Genomic DNA, 27,476 nt, shown 5'->3' on the forward strand with positions numbered 1-27,476 from the left:
ATGGAATGGAATGGAATGTACCGGAGTGGAGTGGAGTGGAGTGGAGTGGAGTCGAGTGCACTGGAACGGAATGGAATGGAATGGAATGGAATGGAATGGAATGGAATGTACCGGAGTGGAGTGGAGTGGAATGGAGTGGAGTGGAGTGGAGTGGAGTGGAATGGAATGGAATGGAATGGAATGGAATGCAATGGAATGCAATGGAATGGAAAGGAATGGAATGGAATGGAATGGAAAGGAATGGAATGGAATGGAATGGAATGGACACCAGTAGAATGGAATGGAATGGAATGGAATGGAATGGAATGGAATTCAATGGAATGGAATGGAATGGAATGGAATGGAATGGAATGGAATTCCATGGAATGGAATGGAATGGAATGGAATTCAATGGAATGGAATGGAATGGAATGGAATTCTATGGAATGGAATGGAGTGGAATCGAATGGAATCGAACGGAATCGAATGGAATGGAATGGAATAGAATGGAATAAACCCGAGTAGAACGGAACGGAACGCAACGGAACGGAACGGAACGGAACGGGACGGAACGGAACGGAATGGAATGGAATGGAACGGAATTCCATGGAATGGAATGGAATGGAATGGAATTCAATGGAATGGAATGGAATGGAATGGAATGGAATGGAATTCAATGGAATGGAATGGAATGGAATGGAATGGAATGGAATGGAATGGAATGGAATTCAATGGAATGGAATGGAATGGATTGGAATGGAATGGAATAGAATGGAATCAACCCGAGTAGAACGGAACGGAACACAACGGAACGGAACGGAACGCAACGGAACGGAACGGAACGGAACGGAACGGAATGGAATGGAATGGAACGGAATTCAATGGAATGGAATGGAATGGAATGGAATTCTATGGAATGGAATGGAATGGAATGGAATGGAATGGAATGGAATTCCATGGAATGGAATGGAATGGAATGGAATGGAATGGAATGGAATGGAATCTACCCGAGTAGAACGGAATGGAACGGAATGGAATGGAATGGAATGGACAGGAGCAGAACGGAATGGAATGCAATGGAATGGAATGGAATGTACCCGAGCAGAACGGAATGGAATGAAATGGAAATGGAAAGGGAATGGAAATGGAACGGGAATGGAAGTGGAACGGGAACGGAAATGGAACGGGAATGGAAATGGAACGGGAACGGAAACGGAACGAGAACGGAAATGGAACGGGAACGGAAACGGAACGGGAACGGAAATGGAACGGGAATGGTAACGGAACGGGAATGGAAATGGAACGGGAATGGAAAAGGAACGGGAATGGAAATGGAACGGGAACGGAAACGGAACGAGAACGGAAATGGAACGGGAACGGAAACGGAACGGGAACGGAAATGGAACGGGAATGGTAACGGAACGGGAATGGAAATGGAACGGGAATGGAAATGGAACGGGAATGGAAATGGATCGGGAATGGAAATGGAACGGGAATGGTAATGGAACTGGAATGGAAATGGAACGGGAATGGAAAAGAAACGGGAATGGAAATGGAACGGGAATGGAAATGGAATGGGAATGGAAATGGAATGGAATGGAATGGAATGGAATGGAATGTACCGGAGTGGAGTGGAGTGGAGTGGAGTGGAGTAGAGTGCACTGGAACGGAATGGAATGGAATGGAATGGAATGGAATGGAATGGAATGGAATGTACCGGAGTGGAGTGGAGTGGAATGGAGTGGAGTGGAGTGGAGTGGAGTGGAATGGAATGGAATGGAATGGAATGGAATGCAATGGAATGCAATGGAATGGAAAGGAATGGAATGGAATGGAATGGAATGGAATGGAATGGAATGGAATGGACACCAGTAGAATGGAATGGAATGGAATGGAATGGAATGGAATGGAATGGAATGGAATGGAATTCAATGGAATGGAATGGAATGGAATGGAATTCAATGGAATGGAATGGAATGGAATGGAATTCAATGGAATGGAATGGAATGGAATGGAATTCTATGGAATTGAATGGAGTGGAATCGAATGGAATCGAATGGAATCGAATGGAATGGAATGGAATAGACTGGAATCAACCCGAGTAGAACGGAACGGAACGCAAAGGAACGGAACGGAACAGAACGGGACGGAACGGAACGGAATGGAATGGAATGGAACGGAATTCCATGGAATGGAATGGAATGGAATGGAATTCAATGGAATGGAATGGAATGGAATGGAATGGAATGGAATTCAATGGAATGGAATGGAATGGAATGGAATGGAATGGAATGGAATGGAATGGAATTCAATGGAATGGAATGGAATGGATTGGAATGGAATGGAATAGAATGGAATCAACCCGAGTAGAACGGAACGGAGCACAACGGAACGGAACGGAACGCAACGGAACGGAACGGAACGGAACGGAACGGAACGGAATGGAATGGAATGGAACGGAATTCAGTGGAATGGAATGGAATGGAATGGAATTCTATGGAATGGAATGGAATGGAATGGAATGGAATGGAATTCCATGGAATGGAATGGAATGGAATGGAATGGAATGGAATGGAATTCAATGGAATGGAATGGAGTGGAATGGAATGGAATCGAATGGAATTGAATGGAATGTAACCGAGTAGAACGGAACGGAATGGAATGGAATGGAATGGAATGCAATGGAATGGAATGGAATGGAATGGAATGGAATGGAATGGAATGGACACCAGTAGAATGGAATGGAATGGAATGGAATGGAATGGAATGGAATGGAATGAAATGTTATGGAATGGAATGGAATGGAATTCAATGCAATTCAATTGAATCTAATGGAAGGGAATGGAATGGAGTGGAGTGGAGTGGAGTGGAGTGGAGTGGAATGGAATGGAGTGGAATGGAATGGAATGGAATGGAATGGAATGGAATGGAATGGAATGGAATTCAATTTAATGGAATGGAAGGGAGTGGAATGGAGTGGAGTGGAGTGGAGTGGAGTGCAGTGGAGTGGAATGGAATGGAGTGGAATGGAATGGAATGGAATGGAATGGAATGGAGTGTATTGGAATGGAATGGAATGGAATGGAATGGAATGGAATGGAATGGAATTCAATTTAATGGAATGGAAGGGAGTGGAATGGAGTGGAGTGGAGTGGAGTGGAGTGCAGTGGAGTGGAATGGAATGGAGTGGAATGGAATGGAATGGAATGGAATGGAATGGAATGGAATGGAATTCAATGGAGTGGAATGGAATGGAATGGAATGGAATGGAATGGAATGGAATTCAATGCAATGGAATGGAATGGAATCGAATGGAGTCAAATGGAATGGAATGGAATAGAATGGAATCAACCCGAGTAGAACGGAACGGAACGCAATGGAACGGAACGGAACGGAACGGAACGGAATGGAATGTAATGGAATGGAATGGAATGGAATGGAGTGGAATGGAATGCAATGGAATGGAATGGAATGGAATGGAATGGAATGGAATGGAATGGAATGGAGTCGAATGGAATCGAATGGAATGGAATGGAATAGAATGGAATCAACCCGAGTAGAACGGAATGGAATGGAATGGAATGGAATGGAATGGAATGGAATGGAATGGAATTCAATGGAATGGAATGGAATTCAATGGAATGGAATGGAATGGAATGGAATGGAATGGAATGGAATGGAATGGAATGGAATGGAATGGAATGTACCAAAGTAGAACGGAATGGAATGGAATGGAATGGAATGGAATGGAATGGAATGGAATGGAATGGAATGTACACGAGTAGAACGGAATGGAATGGAATGGAATGGATTGGAATGGAATGGAATGGAATGGAATGGAATGTAACCGAGCAGAACGGAATGGAATGTAATTGAATGGAATGTAACCGAGTTGAACGGAACGGAATGGAATGGAATGGAATGGAATGGAATGGAATGAAATGGAATTGAGTGCAATGCAATGCAATGGAATGCAATGGAATGGAAAGGAATGGAATGGAATGGAATGGAATCTACCCGAGTAGAACGGAATGGAATGGAATTGAATGGAATGTAACCGAGTAGAACGGAACGGAATGGAATGGAATGGAATGGAATGGAATGGAATGGAATGGAATGGAATGGAATGGAATGGACACCAGTAGAATGGAATGGAATGGAATGGAATGGAATGGAATGGAATGGAATGGAATGGAATGGAATCTACCCGAGTAGAACGGAATGGAACGGAATGGAATGGAATGGAATGGACAGGAGCAGAACGGAATGGAATGCAATGGAATGGAATGGAATATACCCGAGCAGAACGGAATGGAATGAAATGGAAATGGAAAGGGAATGGAAATGGAACAGGAATGGAAATGGAACGGGAACGGAAATGGAACGGGAATGGAAATGGAACGGGAACGGAAACGGAACGAGAACGGAAATGGAACGGGAACGGAAACGGAACGGGAACGGAAATGGAACGGGAATGGTAACGGAACGGGAATGGAAATGGAACGGGAATGGAAATGGAACGGGAATGGAAATGGATCGGGAATGGAAATGGAACGGGAATGGTAATGGAACTGGAATGGAAATGGAACGGGAATGGAAAAGAAACGGGAATGGAAATGGAACGGGAATGGAAATGGAATGGGAATGGAAATGGAATGGAATGGAATGGAATGGAATGGAATGGAATGTACCGGAGTGGAGTGGAGTGGAGTGGAGTAGAGTGCACTGGAACGGAATGGAATGGAATGGAATGGAATGGAATGGAATGGAATGGAATGTACCGGAGTGGAGTGGAGTGGAATGGAGTGGAGTGGAGTGGAGTGGAATGGAATGGAATGGAATGGAATGGAATGCAATGGAATGCAATGGAATGGAAAGGAATGGAATGGAATGGAATGGAAAGGAATGGAATGGAATGGAATGGAATGGACACCAGTAGAATGGAATGGAATGGAATGGAATGGAATGGAATGGAATTCAATGGAATGGAATGGAATGCAATGGAATGGAATGGAATGGAATGGAATTCAATGGAATGGAATGGAATTCAATGGAATGGAATGGAATGGAATGGAATTCTATGGAATGGAATGGAGTGGAATCGAATGGAATCGAATGGAATCGAATGGAATGGAATGGAATAGAATGGAATCAACCCGAGTAGAACGGAACGGAACGCAACGGAACGGAACAGAACGGAACGGGACGGAACGGAACGGAATGGAATGGAATGGAACGGAATTCCATGGAATGGAATGGAATGGAATGGAATTCAATGGAATGGAATGGAATGGAATGGAATGGAATGGAATTCAATGGAATGGAATGGAATGGAATGGAATGGAATGGAATGGAATGGAATGGAATGGAATGGAATTCAATGGAATGGAATGGAATGGATTGGAATGGAATGGAATAGAATGGAATCAACCCGAGTAGAACGGAACGGAACACAACGGAACGGAACGGAACGCAACGGAACGGAACGGAACGGAAAAGAACGGAATGGAATGGAATGGAACGGAATTCAATGGAATGGAATGGAATGGAATGGAATTCTATGGAATGGAATGGAATGGAATGGAATGGAATTCCATGGAATGGAATGGAATGGAATGGAATGGAATGGAATGGAATGGAATCTACCCGAGTAGAACGGAATGGAACGGAATGGAATGGAATGGAATGGACAGGAGCAGAACGGAATGGAATGCAATGGAATGGAATGGAATGTACCCGAGCAGAACGGAATGGAATGAAATGGAAATGGAAAGGGAATGGAAATGGAACGGGAATGGAAGTGGAACGGGAACGGAAATGGAACGGGAATGGAAATGGAACGGGAACGGAAACGGAACGAGAACGGAAATGGAACGGGAAAGGAAACGGAACGGGAACGGAAATGGAACGGGAATGGTAACGGAACGGGAATGGAAATGGAACGGGAATGGAAAAGGAACGGGAATGGAAATGGATCGGGAATGGAAATGGAACTGGAATGGTAATGGAACTGGAATGGAAATGGAACGGGAATGGAAAAGAAACAGGAATGGAAATGGAACGGGAATGGAAATGGAATGGGAATGGAAATGGAATGGAATGGAATGGAATGGAATGGAATGGAATGTACCGGAGTGGAGTGGAGTGGAGTGGAGTGGAGTAGAGTGCACTGGAACGGAATGGAATGGAATGGAACGGAACGGAATGTACCCGAGAAGCACGGAATGGAATGGAATGGAATGGAATGGAATGGAATGGAATGGAATGGAATGGAATGGAATGTACCGGAGTGGAGTGGAGTGGAATGGAGTGGAGTGGAGTGGAGTGGAGTGGAATGGAATGGAATGGAATGGAATGGAATGGAATGGAATGGAATGCAATGGAATGCAATGGAATGGAAAGGAATGGAATGGAATGGAATGGAATGGAATGGAATGGAATGGAATGGAATGGACACCAGTAGAATGGAATGGAATGGAATGGAATGGAATGGAATGGAATGGAATGGAATGGAATGGAATAGAATGGAATGGAATGGAATTCAATGGAATGGAATGGAATGGAATGGAATTCTATGGAATGGAATGGAATGGAATGGAATTCAATGGAATGGAATGGAATTCAATGGAATGGAATGGAATGGAATGGAATGGAATGGAATGGAATTCGATGGAATGGAAAGGAATGGATTGGAATGGAATGGAATAGAATGGAATCAACCCGAGTAGAACGGAACGGAACGCAACGGAACGGAACGGAACGCAACGGAACGGAACGGAACGGAACGGAATGGAATGGAATGGAACGGAATTCAATGGAATGGAATGGAATGGAATGGAATTCTATGGAATGGAATGGAATGGAATGGAATGGAATGGAATTCCATGGAATGGAATGGAATGGAATGGAATGGAATTCTATGGAATGGAATGGAGTGGAATCGAATGGAAACGAATGGAATCGAATGGAATCGAATGGGATCGAATGGAATGGAATGGAATAGAATGGAATCAACCCGAGTAGAACGGAGCGAAACGCAACGGAACGGAACGGAACGGAACGGAACGGAATGGAATGGAATGGAACGGAATGGAACGGAATTCAATGGAATGGAATGGAACGGAATGGAATTCAATGGAATGGAATGGAATGGAATGGAATGGAATTCAATGGAATGGAATGGAATGGAATGGAATTGAATGGAATGGAATGGAATGGAATGGAATGGAATGGAATGGAATGGAATGGAATGGAACGGAATTCTATGGAATGGAATGGAATGGAATTCAATGGAATGGAATGGAATGGAATGGAATGGAATGGAATGGAATTCTATGGAATGGAATGGAATGGAATGGAATGGAATGGAATGGAATGGAATGGAATAGAATGGAATCAACCCGAGTAGAACGGAATGGAATGGAATGGAATGGAATCTACCCGAGTAGAACGGAATGGAATGGAATTGAATGGAATGTAACCGAGTAGAACGGAACGGAATGGAATGGAATGGAATGGAATGGAATGGAATGGAATGGAATGGAATGGAATGGACACCAGTAGAATGGAATGGAATGGAATGGAATGGAATGGAATGGAATGGAATGGAATGGAATGGAATCTACCCGAGTAGAACGCAATGGAACGGAATGGAATGGAATGGAATGGAATGGAATGCACCCGAGCAGAACGGAATGGAATGAAATGGAAATGGAAAGGGAATGGAAATGAAACGGGAATGGAAATGGAACGGGAACGGAAATGGAACGGGAATGGAAATGGAACGGGAACGGAAACGGAACGAGAACGGAAATGGAACGGGAACGGAAACGGAACGGGAACGGAAATGGAACGGGAATGGTAACGGAACGGGAATGGAAATGGAACGGGAATGGAAATGGAACGGGAATGGAAATGGATCGGGAATGGAAATGGAACGGGAATGGTAATGGAACTGGAATGGAAATGGAACGGGAATGGAAAAGAAACGGGAATGGAAATGGAACGGGAATGGAAATGGAATGGGAATGGAAATGGAATGGAATGGAATGGAATGGAATGGAATGTACCGGAGTGGAGTGGAGTGGAGTGGAGTGGAGTAGAGTGCACTGGAACGGAATGGAATGGAATGGAATGGAATGGAATGGAATGGAATGTACCGGAGTGGAGTGGAGTGGAATGGAGTGGAGTGGAGTGGAGTGGAGTGGAATGGAATGGAATGGAATGGAATGGAATGCAATGGAATGCAATGGAATGGAAAGGAATGGAATGGAATGGAATGGAATGGAATGGAATGGAATGGAATGGAATGGACACCAGTAGAATGGAATGGAATGGAATGGAATGGAATGGAATGGAATGGAATGGAATGGAATTCTATGGAATGGAATGGAATGGAATGGAATTCAATGGAATGGAATGGAATGGAATGGAATTCAATGGAATGGAATGGAATGGAATGGAATTCTATGGAATTGAATGGAGTGGAATCGAATGGAATCGAATGGAATCGAATGGAATGGAATGGAATAGACTGGAATCAACCCGAGTAGAACGGAACGGAACGCAAAGGAACCGAACGGAACAGAACGGGACGGAACGGAACGGAATGGAATGGAATGGAACGGAATTCCATGGAATGGAATGGAATGGAATGGAATTCAATGGAATGGAATGGAATGGAATGGAATGGAATGGAATTCAATGGAATGGAATGGAATGGAATGGAATGGAATGGAATGGAATGGAATGGAATTCAATGGAATGGAATGGAATGGATTGGAATGGAATGGAATAGAATGGAATCAACCCGAGTAGAACGGAACGGAGCACAACGGAACGGAACGGAACGCAACGGAACGGAACGGAACGGAACGGAACGGAACGGAATGGAATGGAATGGAACGGAATTCAGTGGAATGGAATGGAATGGAATGGAATTCTATGGAATGGAATGGAATGGAATGGAATGGAATGGAATTCCATGGAATGGAATGGAATGGAATGGAATGGAATGGAATGGAATTCAATGGAATGGAATGGAGTGGAATGGAATGGAATCGAATGGAATTGAATGGAATGTAACCGAGTAGAACCGAACGGAATGGAATGGAATGGAATGGAATGGAATGCAATGGAATGGAATGGAATGGAATGGAATGGAATGGAATGGAATGGAATGGACACCAGTAGAATGGAATGGAATGGAATGGAATGGAATGGAATGGAATGGAATGGAATGGAATGGAATTCAATGGAATGGAATGGAACGGAATGGAATTCAATGCAATGGAACGGAATGGAATGGAATGGAATGGAATGGAATGGAATGGAATGGAATTCCATGGAATGGAATGGAATGGAATGGAATTCCATGGAATGGAATGGAATGGAATGGAATTCCATGGAATGGAATGGAATGGAATGGAATGGAATGGAATTCCATGGAATGGAAAGGAATGGAATGGAATTCAATGGAATGGAATGGAATGGAATCGAATGGAATGGAATGGAATGGAATGGAATGGAATGGAATGGAATGGAATGGAATAGAATGGAATCAACCTGAGTAGAACGGAATGGAATGGAATGGAATGGAATGGAATGGAATGGAATGGAATGGAATGGAATGGAATGGAATGGAATGGAATGGAATGGAATGGAATGTAACAAAGTAGAACGGAATGGAATGGAATGGAATGGAATGGAATGGAATGGAATGGAATGGAATGGAATGGAATGTACACGAGTAGAACGGAATGGAATGGAATGGAATGGATTGGAATGGAATGGAATGGAATGGAATGGAATGTAACCGAGCAGAACGGAATGGAATGTAATTGAATGGAATGTAACCGAGTTGAACGGAACGGAATGGAATGGAATGGAATGGAATGGAATGGAATGGAATGGAATTGAGTGCAATGCAATGCAATGGAATGCAATGGAATGGAAAGGAATGGAATGGAATGGAATGGAATCTACCCGAGTAGAACGGAATGGAATGGAATTGAATGGAATGTAACCGAGTAGAACGGAACGGAATGGAATGGAATGGAATGGAATGGAATGGAATGGAATGGAATGGAATGGAATGGAATGGACACCAGTAGAATGGAATGGAATGGAATGGAATGGAATGGAATGGAATGGAATGGAATGGAATGGAATCTACCCGAGTAGAACGGAATGGAACGGAATGGAATGGAATGGAATGGACAGGAGCAGAACGGAATGGAATGCAATGGAATGGAATGGAATATACCCGAGCAGAACGGAATGGAATGAAATGGAAATGGAAAGGGAATGGAAATGGAACGGGAATGGAAATGGAACGGGAACGGAAATGGAACGGGAATGGAAATGGAACGGGAACGGAAACGGAACGAGAACGGAAATGGAACGGGAACGGAAACGGAACGGGAACGGAAATGGAACGGGAATGGTAACGGAACGGGAAAGGAAATGGAACGGGAATGGAAATGGAACGGGAATGGAAATGGATCGGGAATGGAAATGGAACGGGAATGGTAATGGAACTGGAATGGAAATGGAACGGGAATGGAAAAGAAACGGGAATGGAAATGGAACGGGAATGGAAATGGAATGGGAATGGAAATGGAATGGAATGGAAAGGAATGGAATGGAATGGAATGTACCGGAGTGGAGTGGAGTGGAGTGGAGTGGAGTCGAGTGCACTGGAACGGAATGGAATGGAATGGAATGGAATGGAATGGAATGGAATGTACCGGAGTGGAGTGGAGTGGAATGGAGTGGAGTGGAGTGGAGTGGAGTGGAATGGAATGGAATGGAATGGAATGGAATGCAATGGAATGCAATGGAATGGAAAGGAATGGAATGGAATGGAATGGAAAGGAATGGAATGGAATGGAATGGAATGGACACCAGTAGAATGGAATGGAATGGAATGGAATGGAATGGAATGGAATTCAATGGAATGGAATGGAATGGAATGGAATGGAATGGAATGGAATTCCATGGAATGGAATGGAATGGAATGGAATTCAATGGAATGGAATGGAATGGAATGGAATTCTATGGAATGGAATGGAGTGGAATCGAATGGAATCGAACGGAATCGAATGGAATGGAATGGAATAGAATGGAATAAACCCGAGTAGAACGGAACGGAACGCAACGGAACGGAACGGAACGGAACGGGACGGAACGGAACGGAATGGAATGGAATGGAACGGAATTCCATGGAATGGAATGGAATGGAATGGAATTCAATGGAATGGAATGGAATGGAATGGAATGGAATGGAATTCAATGGAATGGAATGGAATGGAATGGAATGGAATGGAATGGAATGGAATGGAATTCAATGGAATGGAATGGAATGGATTGGAATGGAATGGAATAGAATGGAATCAACCCGAGTAGAACGGAACGGAACACAACGGAACGGAACGGAACGCAACGGAACGGAACGGAACGGAACGGAACGGAATGGAATGGAATGGAACGGAATTCAATGGAATGGAATGGAATGGAATGGAATTCTATGGAATGGAATGGAATGGAATGGAATGGAATGGAATGGAATTCCATGGAATGGAATGGAATGGAATGGAATGGAATGGAATGGAATGGAATCTACCCGAGTAGAACGGAATGGAACGGAATGGAATGGAATGGAATGGACAGGAGCAGAACGGAATGGAATGCAATGGAATGGAATGGAATGTACCCGAGCAGAACGGAATGGAATGAAATGGAAATGGAAAGGGAATGGAAATGGAACGGGAATGGAAGTGGAACGGGAACGGAAATGGAACGGGAATGGAAATGGAACGGGAACGGAAACGGAACGAGAACGGAAATGGAACGGGAACGGAAACGGAACGGGAACGGAAATGGAACGGGAATGGTAACGGAACGGGAATGGAAATGGAACGGGAATGGAAAAGGAACGGGAATGGAAATGGAACGGGAACGGAAACGGAACGAGAACGGAAATGGAACGGGAACGGAAACGGAACGGGAACGGAAATGGAACGGGAATGGTAACGGAACGGGAATGGAAATGGAACGGGAATGGAAATGGAACGGGAATGGAAATGGATCGGGAATGGAAATGGAACGGGAATGGTAATGGAACTGGAATGGAAATGGAACGGGAATGGAAAAGAAACGGGAATGGAAATGGAACGGGAATGGAAATGGAATGGGAATGGAAATGGAATGGAATGGAATGGAATGGAATGGAATGTACCGGAGTGGAGTGGAGTGGAGTGGAGTGGAGTAGAGTGCACTGGAACGGAATGGAATGGAATGGAATGGAATGGAATGGAATGGAATGGAATGTACCGGAGTGGAGTGGAGTGGAATGGAGTGGAGTGGAGTGGAGTGGAGTGGAATGGAATGGAATGGAATGGAATGGAATGCAATGGAATGCAATGGAATGGAAAGGAATGGAATGGAATGGAATGGAATGGAATGGAATGGAATGGAATGGACACCAGTAGAATGGAATGGAATGGAATGGAATGGAATGGAATGGAATGGAATGGAATGGAATTCAATGGAATGGAATGGAATGGAATGGAATTCAATGGAATGGAATGGAATGGAATGGAATTCAATGGAATGGAATGGAATGGAATGGAATTCTATGGAATTGAATGGAGTGGAATCGAATGGAATCGAATGGAATCGAATGGAATGGAATGGAATAGACTGGAATCAACCCGAGTAGAACGGAACGGAACGCAAAGGAACGGAACGGAACAGAACGGGACGGAACGGAACGGAATGGAATGGAATGGAACGGAATTCCATGGAATGGAATGGAATGGAATGGAATTCAATGGAATGGAATGGAATGGAATGGAATGGAATGGAATTCAATGGAATGGAATGGAATGGAATGGAATGGAATGGAATGGAATGGAATGGAATTCAATGGAATGGAATGGAATGGATTGGAATGGAATGGAATAGAATGGAATCAACCCGAGTAGAACGGAACGGAGCACAACGGAACGGAACGGAACGCAACGGAACGGAACGGAACGGAACGGAACGGAACGGAATGGAATGGAATGGAACGGAATTCAGTGGAATGGAATGGAATGGAATGGAATTCTATGGAATGGAATGGAATGGAATGGAATGGAATGGAATTCCATGGAATGGAATGGAATGGAATGGAATGGAATGGAATGGAATTCAATGGAATGGAATGGAGTGGAATGGAATGGAATCGAATGGAATTGAATGGAATGTAACCGAGTAGAACGGAACGGAATGGAATGGAATGGAATGGAATGCAATGGAATGGAATGGAATGGAATGGAATGGAATGGAATGGAATGGACACCAGTAGAATGGAATGGAATGGAATGGAATGGAATGGAATGGAATGGAATGGAATGGAATGGAATGGAATTCAATGGAATGGAATGGAACGGAATGGAATTCAATGGAATGGAACGGAATGGAATGGAATGGAATGGAATGGAATGGAATTCCATGGAATGGAATGGAATGGAATGGAATTCCATGGAATGGAATGGAATGGAATGGAATTCCATGGAATGGAATGGAATGGAATGGAATTCCATGGAATGGAATGGAATGGAATGGAATGGAATGGAATTCCATGGAATGGAATGGAATGGAATGGAATTCAATGGAATGGAATGGAATGGAATCGAATGGAATGGAATGGAATGGAATGGAATGGAATGGAATGGAATAGAATGGAATCAACCTGAGTAGAACGGAATGGAATGGAATGGAATGGAATGGAATGGAATGGAATGGAATGGAATGGAATGGAATGGAATGGAATGGAATGGAATGGAATGTACCAAAGTAGAACGGAATGGAATGGAATGGAATGGAATGGAATGGAATGGAATGGAATGGAATGTACACGAGTAGAACGGAATGGAATGGAATGGAATGGATTGGAATGGAATGGAATGGAATGGAATGGAATGTAACCGAGCAGAACGGAATGGAATGTAATTGAATGGAATGTAACCGAGTTGAACGGAACGGAATGGAATGGAATGGAATGGAATGGAATGGAATGGAATGGAATTGAGTGCAATGCAATGCAATGGAATGCAATGGAATGGAAAGGAATGGAATGGAATGGAATGGAATCTACCCGAGTAGAACGGAATGGAATGGAATTGAATGGAATGTAACCGAGTAGAACGGAACGGAATGGAATGGAATGGAATGGAATGGAATGGAATGGAATGGAATGGAATGGACACCAGTAGAATGGAATGGAATGGAATGGAATGTAATGGAATGGAATGGAATGGAATGGAATGGAATGGAATCTACCCGAGTAGAACGGAATGGAACGGAATGGAATGGAATGGAATGGACAGGAGCAGAACGGAATGGAATGCAATGGAATGGAATGGAATATACCCGAGCAGAACGGAATGGAATGAAATGGAAATGGAAAGGGAATGGAAATGGAACGGGAATGGAAATGGAACGGGAACGGAAATGGAACGGGAATGGAAATGGAACGGGAACGGAAACGGAACGAGAACGGAAATGGAACGGGAACGGAAACGGAACGGGAACGGAAATGGAACGGGAATGGTAACGGAACGGGAAAGGAAATGGAACGGGAATGGAAATGGAACGGGAATGGAAATGGATCGGGAATGGAAATGGAACGGGAATGGTAATGGAACTGGAATGGAAATGGAACGGGAATGGAAAAGAAACGGGAATGGAAATGGAACGGGAATGGAAATGGAATGGGAATGGAAATGGAATGGAATGGAATGGAATGGAATGGAATGGAATGTACCGGAGTGGAGTGGAGTGGAGTGGAGTGGAGTCGAGTGCACTGGAACGGAATGGAATGGAATGGAATGGAATGGAATGGAATGGAATGTACCGGAGTGGAGTGGAGTGGAATGGAGTGGAGTGGAGTGGAGTGGAGTGGAATGGAATGGAATGGAATGGAATGGAATGCAATGGAATGCAATGGAATGGAAAGGAATGGAATGGAATGGAATGGAAAGGAATGGAATGGAATGGAATGGAATGGACACCAGTAGAATGGAATGGAATGGAATGGAATGGAATGGAATGGAATTCAATGGAATGGAATGGAATGGAATGGAATGGAATGGAATGGAATTCCATGGAATGGAATGGAATGGAATGGAATTCAATGGAATGGAATGGAATGGAATGGAATTCTATGGAATGGAATGGAGTGGAATCGAATGGAATCGAATGGAATCGAATGGAATGGAATGGAATAGAATGGAATCAACCCGAGTAGAACGGAACGGAACGCAACGGAACGGAACGGAACGGAACGGGATGGAACGGAACGGAATGGAATGGAATGGAACGGAATTCCATGGAATGGAATGGAATGGAATGGAATTCAATGGAATGGAATGGAATGGAATGGAATGGAATGGAATTCAATGGAATGGAATGGAATGGAATGGAATGGAATGGAATGGAATGGAATGGAATTCAATGGAATGGAATGGAATGGATTGGAATGGAATGGAATAGAATGGAATCAACCCGAGTAGAACGGAACGGAACACAACGGAACGGAACGGAACGCAACGGAACGGAACGGAACGGAACGGAACGGAATGGAATGGAATGGAACGGAATTCAATGGAATGGAATGGAATGGAATGGAATTCTATGGAATGGAATGGAATGGAATGGAATGGAATGGAATGGAATTCCATGGAATGGAATGGAATGGAATGGAATGGAATGGAATGGAATGGAATGGAATGGAATTCCATGGAATGGAATGGAATGGAATGGAATGGAATGGAATGGAATGGAATCTACCCGAGTAGAACGGAATGGAACGGAATGGAATGGAATGGAATGGACAGGAGCAGAACGGAATGGAATGCAATGGAATGGAATGGAATGTACCCGAGCAGAACGGAATGGAATGAAATGGAAATGGAAAGGGAATGGAAATGGAACGGGAATGGAAGTGGAACGGGAACGGAAATGGAACGGGAATGGAAATGGAACGGGAACGGAAACGGAACGAGAACGGAAATGGAACGGGAACGGAAACGGAACGGGAACGGAAATGGAACGGGAATGGTAACGGAACGGGAATGGAAATGGAACGGGAATGGAAAAGGAACGGGAATGGAAATGGATCGGGAATGGAAATGGAACTGGAATGGTAATGGAACTGGAATGGAAATGGAACGGGAATGGAAAAGAAACAGGAATGGAAATGGAACGGGAATGGAAATGGAATGGGAATGGAAATGGAATGGAATGGAATGGAATGGAATGGAATGGAATGTACCGGAGTGGAGTGGAGTGGAGTGGAGTGGAGTAGAGTGCACTGGAACGGAATGGAATGGAATGGAACGGAACGGAATGTACCCGAGAAGCACGGAATGGAATGGAATGGAATGGAATGGAATGGAATGGAATGGAATGTACCGGAGTGGAGTGGAGTGGAATGGAGTGGAGTGGAGTGGAGTGGAGTGGAATGGAATGGAATGGAATGGAATGGAATGGAATGGAATGCAATGGAATGCAATGGAATGGAAAGGAATGGAATGGAATGGAATGGAATGGAATGGAATGGAATGGAATGGAATGGACACCAGTAGAATGGAATGGAATGGAATGGAATGGAATGGAATGGAATAGAATGGAATGGAATGGAATTCAATGGAATGGAATGGAATGGAATGGAATTCTATGGAATGGAATGGAATGGAATGGAATTCAATGGAATGGAATGGAATTCAATGGAATGGAATGGAATGGAATGGAATTCTATGGAATGGAATGGAATGGAATGGAATGGAATGGAATGGAATTCGATGGAATAGAAAGGAATGGATTGGAATGGAATGGAATAGAATGGAATCAACCCGAGTAGAACGGAACGGAACGCAACGGAACGGAACGGAACGGAATGGAACGGAACGGAATGGAATGGAATGGAACGGAATTCAATGGAATGGAATGGAATGGAATGGAATTCTATGGAATGGAATGGAATGGAATGGAATGGAATGGAATTCCATGGAATGGAATGGAATGGAATGGAATGGAATTCTATGGAATGGAATGGAGTGGAATCGAATGGAAACGAATGGAATCGAATGGAATCGAATGGGATCGAATGGAATGGAATGGAATAGAATGGAATCAACCCGAGTAGAACGGAGCGAAACGCAACGGAACGGAACGGAACGGAATGGAACGGAACGGAATGGAATGGAATGGAACGGAATGGAACGGAATTCAATGGAATGGAATGGAACGGAATGGAATTCAATGGAATGGAATGGAATGGAATGGAATGGAATTCAATGGAATGGAATGGAATGGAATGGAATTGAATGGAATGGAATGGAATGGAATGGAATGGAATGGAATGGAATGGAATGGAACGGAATTCTATGGAATGGAATGGAATGGAATTCAATGGAATGGAATGGAATGGAATGGAATGGAATGGAATTCTATGGAATGGAATGGAATGGAATGGAATGGAATGGAATGGAATGGAATGGAATAGAATGGAATCAACCCGAGTAGAACGGAATGGAATGGAATGGAATGGAATCTACCCGAGTAGAACGGAATGGAATGGAATTGAATGGAATGTAACCGAGTAGAACGGAACGGAATGGAATGGAATGGAATGGAATGGAATGGAATGGAATGGAATGGAATGGACACCAGTAGAATGGAATGGAATGGAATGGAATGGAATGGAATGGAATGGAATGGAATTCAATGGAATGGAATGGAATGGAATGGAATTCAATGGAATGGAATGGAATGGAATGGAATTCAATGGAATGGAATGGAATGGAATGGAATTCTATGGAATGGAATGGAGTGGAATCGAATGGAATCGAATGGAATCGAATGGAATGGAATGGAATAGAATGGAATCAACCCGAGTAGAACGGAACGGAACGCAACGGAACGGAACGGAACGGAACGGGACGGAACGGAACGGAATGGAATGGAATGGAACAGAATTCCATGGAATGGAATGGAATGGAATGGAATTCAATGGAATGGAATGGAATGGAATGGAATGGAATGGAATTCAATGGAATGGAATGGAATGGAATGGAATGGAATGGAATGGAATGGAATGGAATGGAATGGAATGGAATTCCATGGAATGGAATGGAGTGGAATCGAATGGAATCGAATGGAATCGAATGGGATCGAATGGAATGGAATGGAATAGAATGGAATCAACCCGAGTAGAACGGAATGGAATGGAATGGAATGGAATGGAATGGAATGGAATGGAATTCAATGGAATGGAATGGAATGGAATGGAATGGAATGGAATGGAATGGAATCAACCCGAGTAGAACGGAACGGCACGCAACGGAACGGAACGGAACGGAACGGAACGGGACGGAACGGAACGGAATGGAATGGAATGTAACGGAATTCAATTGAATGGAATGGAATGGAATGGAATTCAATGGAATGGAATGGAAAGGAATGGAATGGAATTCAATGGAATGGAATGGAATGGAATGGAATGGAATGGAATGGAATGGAATTCAATGGAATGGAATGGAGTGGAATGGAATGGAATCGAATGGAATTGAATGGAATCGAATGGAATCAAATGGGATCGAATGGAATGGAATGGAATAGAATGGAATCAACCCGAGTAGAACGGAATGGAATGGAATGGAATGGAATGGGATGGAATGGAATGGAATGGAATGGAATGGAATTCAATGGAATGGAATGGAATGGAATGGAATGGAATGGAATGGAATGGAATGGAATTCAATGGAATGGAATGGAACGGAATGGAATTCAATGGAATGGAATGGAATGGAATGGAATGGAATTCAATGGAATGGAATGGAATGGAATGGAATGGAATGGAATGGAATGGAATGGAATGGAATTCAATGGAATGGAATGGAATGGAATCGAATGGAATGGAATGGAATGGAATGGCATGGAATGGAATGGAATGGAATGGAATGTACCGGAGTGGAGTGGAGTGGAGTGGAGTGGAGTAGAGTGCACTGGAACGGAATGGAATGGAATGGAATGGAATGGAATTCAATGGAATGGAATGGAATGGAATGGAATGGAATGGAATGGAATGGAATGGAATTCAATGGAATGGAATGGAGTGGAATCGAATGGAATCGAATGGAATCGAATGGGATCGAATGGAATGGAATGGAATAGAATGGAATCAACCCGAGTAGAATGGAGTGGAATGGAATGGAATGGAATGGAATGGAATGGAATGGAATGGAATGGAATGGAATGGAATGGAATGGAATTCAATGGAATGGAATGGAATGGAATGGAATTGAATGGAATTCAATGAAATGGAATGTAATGGAATGCAATGGAATGGAAAGGAATGGAATGGAATGGAATGGAATGGAATGGAATGGAATGGACAACAGTAGAATGGAATGGAATGGAATGGAATGGAATGGAATGGAATGGAATGGAATGGAATGGAATGGAATTCAATGGAATGGAATGGAATGGAATGGAATTCAATGGAATGGAATGGAATGGAATGGAATTCAATGGAATGGAATGGAATGGAATGGAATTCTGTGGAATGGAATGGAGTGGAATCGAATGGAATCGAATGGAATCGAATGGAATGGAATGGAATAGAATGGAATCAACCCGAGTAGAACGGAGCGGAACGCAACGGAACGGAACGGAACGGAACGGGACGGAAAGGAACGGAATGGAATGGAATGGAACGGAATTCCATGGAATGGAATGGAATGGAATGGAATTCAATGGAATGGAATGGAATGGAATGGAATGGAATGGAATGGAATGGAATTCAATGTAATGGAATGGAATGGAATGGAATGGAATTCAATGGAATGGAATGGAATGGATTGGAATGGAATGGATTGGAATGGAATGGAATAGAATGGAATCAACCCGAGTAGAACGGAACGGAACACAACGGAACGGAACGGAACGCAACGGAACGGAACGGAACGGAACGGAACGGAATGGAATGGAATGGAACGGAATTCAATGGAATGGAATGGAATGGAATGGAATTCTATGGAATGGAATGGAATTCCATGGAATGGAATGGAATGGAATGGAATGGAATGGAATGCAATGGAATGGAATGGAATTCAATGGAATGGAATGGAGTGGAATGGAATGGAATCGAATGGAATTGAATGGAATTGAATGGAATCAAATGGGATCGAATGGAATGGAATGGAATAGAATGGAATCAACCCGAGTAGAACGGAATGGAATGGAATGGAATGGAATCGGATGGAATGGAATGGAATTCAATGGAATGGAATGGAATGGAATGGAATGGAATGGAATGGAATGGAATTCAATGGAATGGAATGGAACGGAATGGAATTCATTGGAATGGAATGGAATGGAATGGAATGGAATGGAATGGAATGGAATTCCATGGAATGGAATGGAATGGAATGGAATTCCATGGAATGGAATGGAATGGAATGGAATGGAATGGAATGGAATGGAATGGAATGGAATTCCATGGAATGGAATGGAATGGAATGGAATTCAATGGAATGGAATGGAATGGAATCGAATGGAATGGAATGGAATGGAATGGAATGGAATGGAATGGAATGGAATAGAATGGAATCAACCTGAGTAGAATGGAATGGAATGGAATGGAATGGAATGGAATGGAATGGAATGGAATGGAATGTACCTAAGTAGAACGGAATGGAATGGAATGGAATGGAATGGAATGGAATGGAATGGAATGGAATGTACACGAGTAGAACGGAATGGAATGGAATGGAATGGATTGGAATGGAATGGAATGGAATGGAATGGAATGGAATGTAACCGAGTAGAACGGAATGGAATGTAATTGAATGGAATGTAACCGAGTTGAACGGAACGGAATGGAATGGAATGGAATGGAATGGAATGGAATGGAATGGAATGGAATGGAATGGAATTGAGTGCAATGCAATGCAATGGAATGCAATGGAATGGAAAGGAATGGAATGGAATGGAATGGAATCTACCCGAGTAGAACGGAATGGAATGGAATTGAATGGAATGTAACCGAGTAGAACGGAACGGAATGGAATGGAATGGAATGGAATGGAATGGAATGGAATGGAATGGACACCAGTAGAATGGAATGGAATGGAATGGAATGGAATGGAATGGAATGGAATGGAATGGAATGGAATCTACCCGAGTAGAACGGAATGGAACGGAATGGAATGGAATGGAATGGACAGGAGCAGAACGGAATGGAATGCAATGGAATGGAATGGAATGTACCCGAGCAGAACGGAATGGAATGAAATGGAAATGGAAAGGGAATGGAAATGGAACGGGAATGGAAACGGAACGGGAACGGAAATGGAACGGGAATGGAAATGGAACGGGAACGGAAACGGAACGAGAACGGAAATGGAACGGGAACGGAAACGGAACGGGAACGGAAATGGAACGGGAATGGTAACGGAACGGGAATGGAAATGGAACGGGAATGGAAATGGAACGGGAATGGAAATGGATCGGGAATGGAAATGGAACGGGAATGGTAATGGAACTGGAATGGAAATGGAACGGGAATGGAAAAGAAACGGGAATGGAAATGGAACGGGAATGGAAATGGAATGGGAATGGAAATGGAATGGAATGGAATGGAATGGAATGGAATGGAGTGTACTGGAGTGGAGTGGAGTGGAGTGGAGTGGAGTAGAGTGCACTGGAACGGAATGGAATGGAATAGAATGGAATGGAATGGAATGGAATGGAATGTACCGGAGTGGAGTGGAGTGGAATGGAGTGGAGTGGAGTGGAGTGGAGTGGAATGGAATGGAATGGAATGGAATGGAATGGAATGCAATGGAATGCAATGGAATGGAAAGGAATGGAATGGAATGGAATGGAAAGGAATGGAATGGAATGGAATGGAATGGACACCAGTAGAATGGAATGGAATGGAATGGAATGGAATGGAATGGAATGGAATGGAATGGAATGGAATTCAATGGAATGGAATGGAATGGAATGGAATTCCATGGAATGGAATGGAATGGAATGGAATGGAATTCCATGGAATGGAATGGAATGGAATGGAATTCAATGGAATGGAATGGAATGGAATGGAATTCTATGGAATGGAATGGAGTGGAATCGAATGGAATCGAATGGAATCGAATGGAATGGAATGGAATAGAATGGAATCAACCCGAGTAGAACGGAACGGAACGCAACGGAACGGAACGGAACGGAACGGGACGGAACGGAACGGAATGGAATGGAATGGAACGGAATTCCATGGAATGGAATGGAATGGAATGGAATTCAATGGAATGGTATGGAATGGAATGCAATGGAATGGAATTCAATGGAATGGAATGGACTGGAATGGAATGTAATGGAATGTACCGGAGTGGAGTGGAGTGGAGTGGAGTGGAGTAGAGTGCACTGGAACGGAATGGAATGGAATGGAACGGAACGGAATGTACCCGAGAAGCACGGAATGGAATGGAATGGAAAGGAATGGAATGGAATGGAATGTACCGGAGTGGAGTGGAGTGGAATGGAGTGGAGTGGAGTGGAGTGGAGTGGAATGGAATGGAATGGAATGGAATGGAATGGAATGGAATGGAATGGAATGCAATGGAATGCAATGGAATGGAAAGGAATGGAATGGAATGGAATGGAATGGAATGGAATGGAATGGAATGGAATGGACACCAGTAGAATGGAATGGAATGGAATGGAATGGAATGGAATGGAATGGAATGGAATGGAATGGAATGGAATTCAATGGAATGGAATGGAATGGAATGGAATTCTATGGAATGGAATGGAATGGAATGGAATTCAATGGAATGGAATGGAATGGAATGGAATGGAATGGAATGGAATGGAATGGAATGGAATGGAATTCTATGGAATGGAATGGAATGGAATGGAATGGAATGGAATGGAATGGAATGGAATTCGATGGAATGGAAAGGAATGGATTGGAATGGAATGGAATAGAATGGAATCAACCCGAGTAGAACGGAACGGAACGGAACGGAACGGAACGGAACGCAACGGAACGGAACGGAACGGAACGGAATGGAATGGAATGGAACGGAATTCAATGGAATGGAATGGAATGGAATGGAATTCTATGGAATGGAATGGAATGGAATGGAATGGAATGGAATTCCATGGAATGGAATGGAATGGAATGGAATGGAAATCTATGGAATGGAATGGAGTGGAATCGAATGGAAACGAATGGAATCGAATGGAATCGAATGGGATCGAATGGAATGGAATGGAATAGAATGGAATCAACCCGAGTAGAACGGAGCGGAACGCAACGGAACGGAACGGAACGGAACGGAACGGAACGGAATGGAATGGAATGGAATGGAATGGAACGGAATTCAATGGAAAGGAATGGAACGGAATGGAATTCAATGGAATGGAATGGAATGGAATGGAATGGAATTCAATGGAATGGAATGGAATGGAATGGAATGGAATGGAATGGAATGGAATGGAACGGAATTCTATGGAATGGAATGGAATGGAATTCAATGGAATGGAATGGAATGGAATGGAATGGAATGGAATTCTATGGAATGGAATGGAATGGAATGGAATGGAATGGAATGGAATGGAATGGAATATAATGGAATCAACCCGAGTAGAACGGAACGGAACGCAACGGAACGGAACGGAACGGAACGGAACGGAACGGAATGGAATGGAATGGAACGGAATTCAATGGGATGGAATGGAATGGAATTCAATGGAATGGAATGGAATTCAATGGAATGGAATGGAATGGAATGGAATGGAATGGAATGGAATTCAATGGAATGGAATGGAATGGAATGGAATTCAATGGAATGGAATGGAATGGAATGGAATGGAATGGAATGGAATGGAATGGAATGGAATGGAATCAACCCGAGTAGAACGGAACGGCACGCAACGGAATGGAACGGAACGGAACGGAACGGAACGGGACGGAACGGAACGGAATGGAATGGAATGTAACGGAATTCAATTGAATGGAATGGAATGGAATGGAATTCAATGGAATGGAATGGAATGGAATGGAATGGAATTCAATGGAATGGAATGGAATGGAATGGAATGGAATGGAATGGAATGGAATGGAATTCAATGGAATGGAATGGAGTGGAATGGAATTGAATCGAATGGAATTGAATGGAATCGAATGGAATCAAATGGGATCGAATGGAATGGAATGGAATAGAATGGAATCAACCCGAGTAGAACGGAATGGAATGGAATGGAATGGAATGGGATGGAATGGAATGGAATGGAATGGAATGGAATTCAATGGAATGGAATGGAATGGAATGGAATGGAATGGAATGGAATGGAATTCAATGGAATGGAATGGAGTGGAATGGAAGGGAATCGAATGGAATTGAATGGAATCGAATGGAATCAAATGGGATCGAATGGAATGGAATGGAATAGAATGGAATCAACCCGAGTAGAACGGAATGGAATGGAATGGAATGGAATGGGATGGAATGGAATGGAATGGAATGGAATGGGATGGAATGGAATGGAATTCCATGGAATGGAATGGAATGCAATGGAATGGAATGGAATGGAATGGAATGGAATGGAATGGAATGGAATGGAATTCTATGGAATGGAATGGAATGGAATCGAATGGAATGGAATGGAATGGAATGGAATGGAATGGAATGGAATAGAATGGAATCAACCTGAGTAGAACGGAATGGAATGCAATGGAATGGAATGGAATGGAATGGAATGGAATGGAATGGAATGGAATGTACCAAAGTAGAACGGAATGGAATGGAATGGAATGGAATGGAATGGAATGGAATGGAATGTACCCGAGTAGAACGGAATGGAATGGAATGGAATGGATTGGAATGGAATGGAATGGAATGGAATGGAATGTAACCGAGTAGAACGGAATGGAATGTAATTGAATGGAATGTAACCGAGTTGAACGGAACGGAATGGAATGGAATGGAATGGAATGGAATGGAATGGAATGGAATGGAATTGAGTGCAATGCAATGCAATGGAATGCAATGGAATGGAAAGGAATGGAATTGAATGGAATGGAATCTACCCGAGTAGAACGGAATGGAATGGAATTGAATGGAATGTAACCGAGTAGAACGGAACGGAATGGAATGGAATGGAATGGAATGCAATCGAATGGAATGGAATGGAATGGAATGGAATGGAATGGACACCAGTTGAATGGAATGGAATGGAATGGAATGGAATGGAATGGAATGGAATGGAATGGAATGGAATCTACCCGAGTAGAACGGAATGGAACGGAATGGAATGGAATGGAATGGACAGGAGCAGAACGGAATGGAATGCAATGGAATGGCATGGAATGTACCCGAGCAGAACGGAATGGAATGAAATGGAAATGGAAAGGGAATGGAAATGGAACGGGAATGGAAATGGAACGGGAACGGAAATGGAACGGGAATGGAAATGGAACGGGAACGGAAACGGAACGAGAACGGAAATGGAACGGGAACGGAAACGGAACGAGAACGGAAATGGAACGGGAACGGAAACGGAACGGGAACGGAAATGGAACGGGAATGGTAATGGAACGGGAATGGAAATGGAACGGGAATGGAAATGGAACGGGAATGGAAATGGATCGGGAAAGGAAATGGAATGGGAATGGTAATGGAACTGGAATGGAAATGGAACGGGAATGGAAAAGAAACGGGAATGGAAATGGAACGGGAATGGAAATGGAATGGGAATGGAAATGGAATGGAATGGAAACGGAATGCAATGGAATGCAATGGAATGGAAAGGAATGGAATGGAATGGAATGGAATGGAATGGAATGGAATGGACACCAGTAGAATGGAATGGAATGGAATGGAATGGAATGGAATGGAATGGAATGGAATTCAATGGAATGGAATGGAATGGAATGGAATTCCATGGAATGGAATGGATTGGAATGGAATTCAATGGAATGGAATGGAATGGAATGGAATTCTATGGAATGGAATGGAGTGGAATCGAATGGAATCGAATGGAATCGAATGGAATGGAATGGAATAGAATGGAATCAACCCGAGTAGAACGGAACGGAACGCAACGGAACGGAACGGAACGGAACGGGACGGAACGGAACGGAATGGAATGGAATGGAACGGAATTCCATGGAATGGAATGGAATGGAATGGAATTCAATGGAATGGAATGGAATGGAATGGAATGGAATGGAATTCAATGGAATGGAATGGAATGGAATGGAATGGAATGGAATGGAATTCAATGGAATGGAATTCAATGGAATTCAATGGAATGGAATGCAATGGAATGGAATGGAATGGAATGGAATGGAATGGAATGGAATTCAATGGAATAGAATGGAATGGAATGGAATGGAAACGAATGGAATCGAATGGAATCGAATGGAATCGAATGGAATGGAATGGAATAGAATGGAATCAACCCGAGTAGAACGGAATGGAATGGAAAGGAATGGAATGGAATGGAATGGAATGGAATGAAATGTTATTGAATGGAATGGAATGGAATTCAAGGCAATTCAATTGAATGGAATGGAAGGGAATGGAATGGAGTGGAGTGGAGTAGAGTGGAGTGGAATGGAATGGAGTGGAATGGAATGGAATGGAATGGAATGGAATGGAATGGAATGGAATTCAATTTAATGGAATGGAAGGGAATGAAATGGAGTGGAGTGGAGTGGAGTGCAGTGGAGTGGAATGGAATGGAGTGGAATGGAATGGAATGGAATGGAATGGAATGGAATGGAATGGAATGGAATGGAATGGAATTCAATGGAGTGGAATGGAATGGAATGGAATGGAATGGAATGGAATGGAATTCAATGCAATGGAATGGAATGGAATCGAATGGAGTCAAATGGAATGGAATGGAATAGAATGGAATCAACCCGAGTAGAACGGAACGGAACGCAACGGAACGGAACGGAACGGAACGGAACGGAATGGAATGTAATGGAATGGAATGGAATGGAATGGAATGGAGTGGAATGGAATGCAATGGAATGGAATAGAATGGAATGGAATGGAATGGAATGGAGTCGAATGGAATCGAATGGAATGGAATGGAATAGAATGGAATCAACCCGAGTAGAACGGTACGGAACGGAACGGAACGGAACGGAACGGAACGGAATGGAATGATCAACCCGTGTAGAATGGAATGGAATGGAATTGAATAGAATGGAATCAACCCTAGTTGAACGGAACGGAACGCAATGGAACGGAACGGAACGGAACGGAATGGAATGGAATGGAAAGGAACGGAATTCAATGGAATGGAATGGAATGGAATGGAATTCTATGGAATGGAATGGAATTCAATGGAATGGAATGGAATGGAATGGAATGGAATGGAATGGAATGGAATGGAATGGAATGGAATTCAATGGAATGGAA

Source organism: Gorilla gorilla, chromosome 16 (assembly GCF_029281585.2).
Source record: "Gorilla gorilla gorilla isolate KB3781 chromosome 16, NHGRI_mGorGor1-v2.1_pri, whole genome shotgun sequence".
In the NCBI taxonomy this organism is placed as follows: Eukaryota; Metazoa; Chordata; class Mammalia; order Primates; family Hominidae; genus Gorilla; species Gorilla gorilla.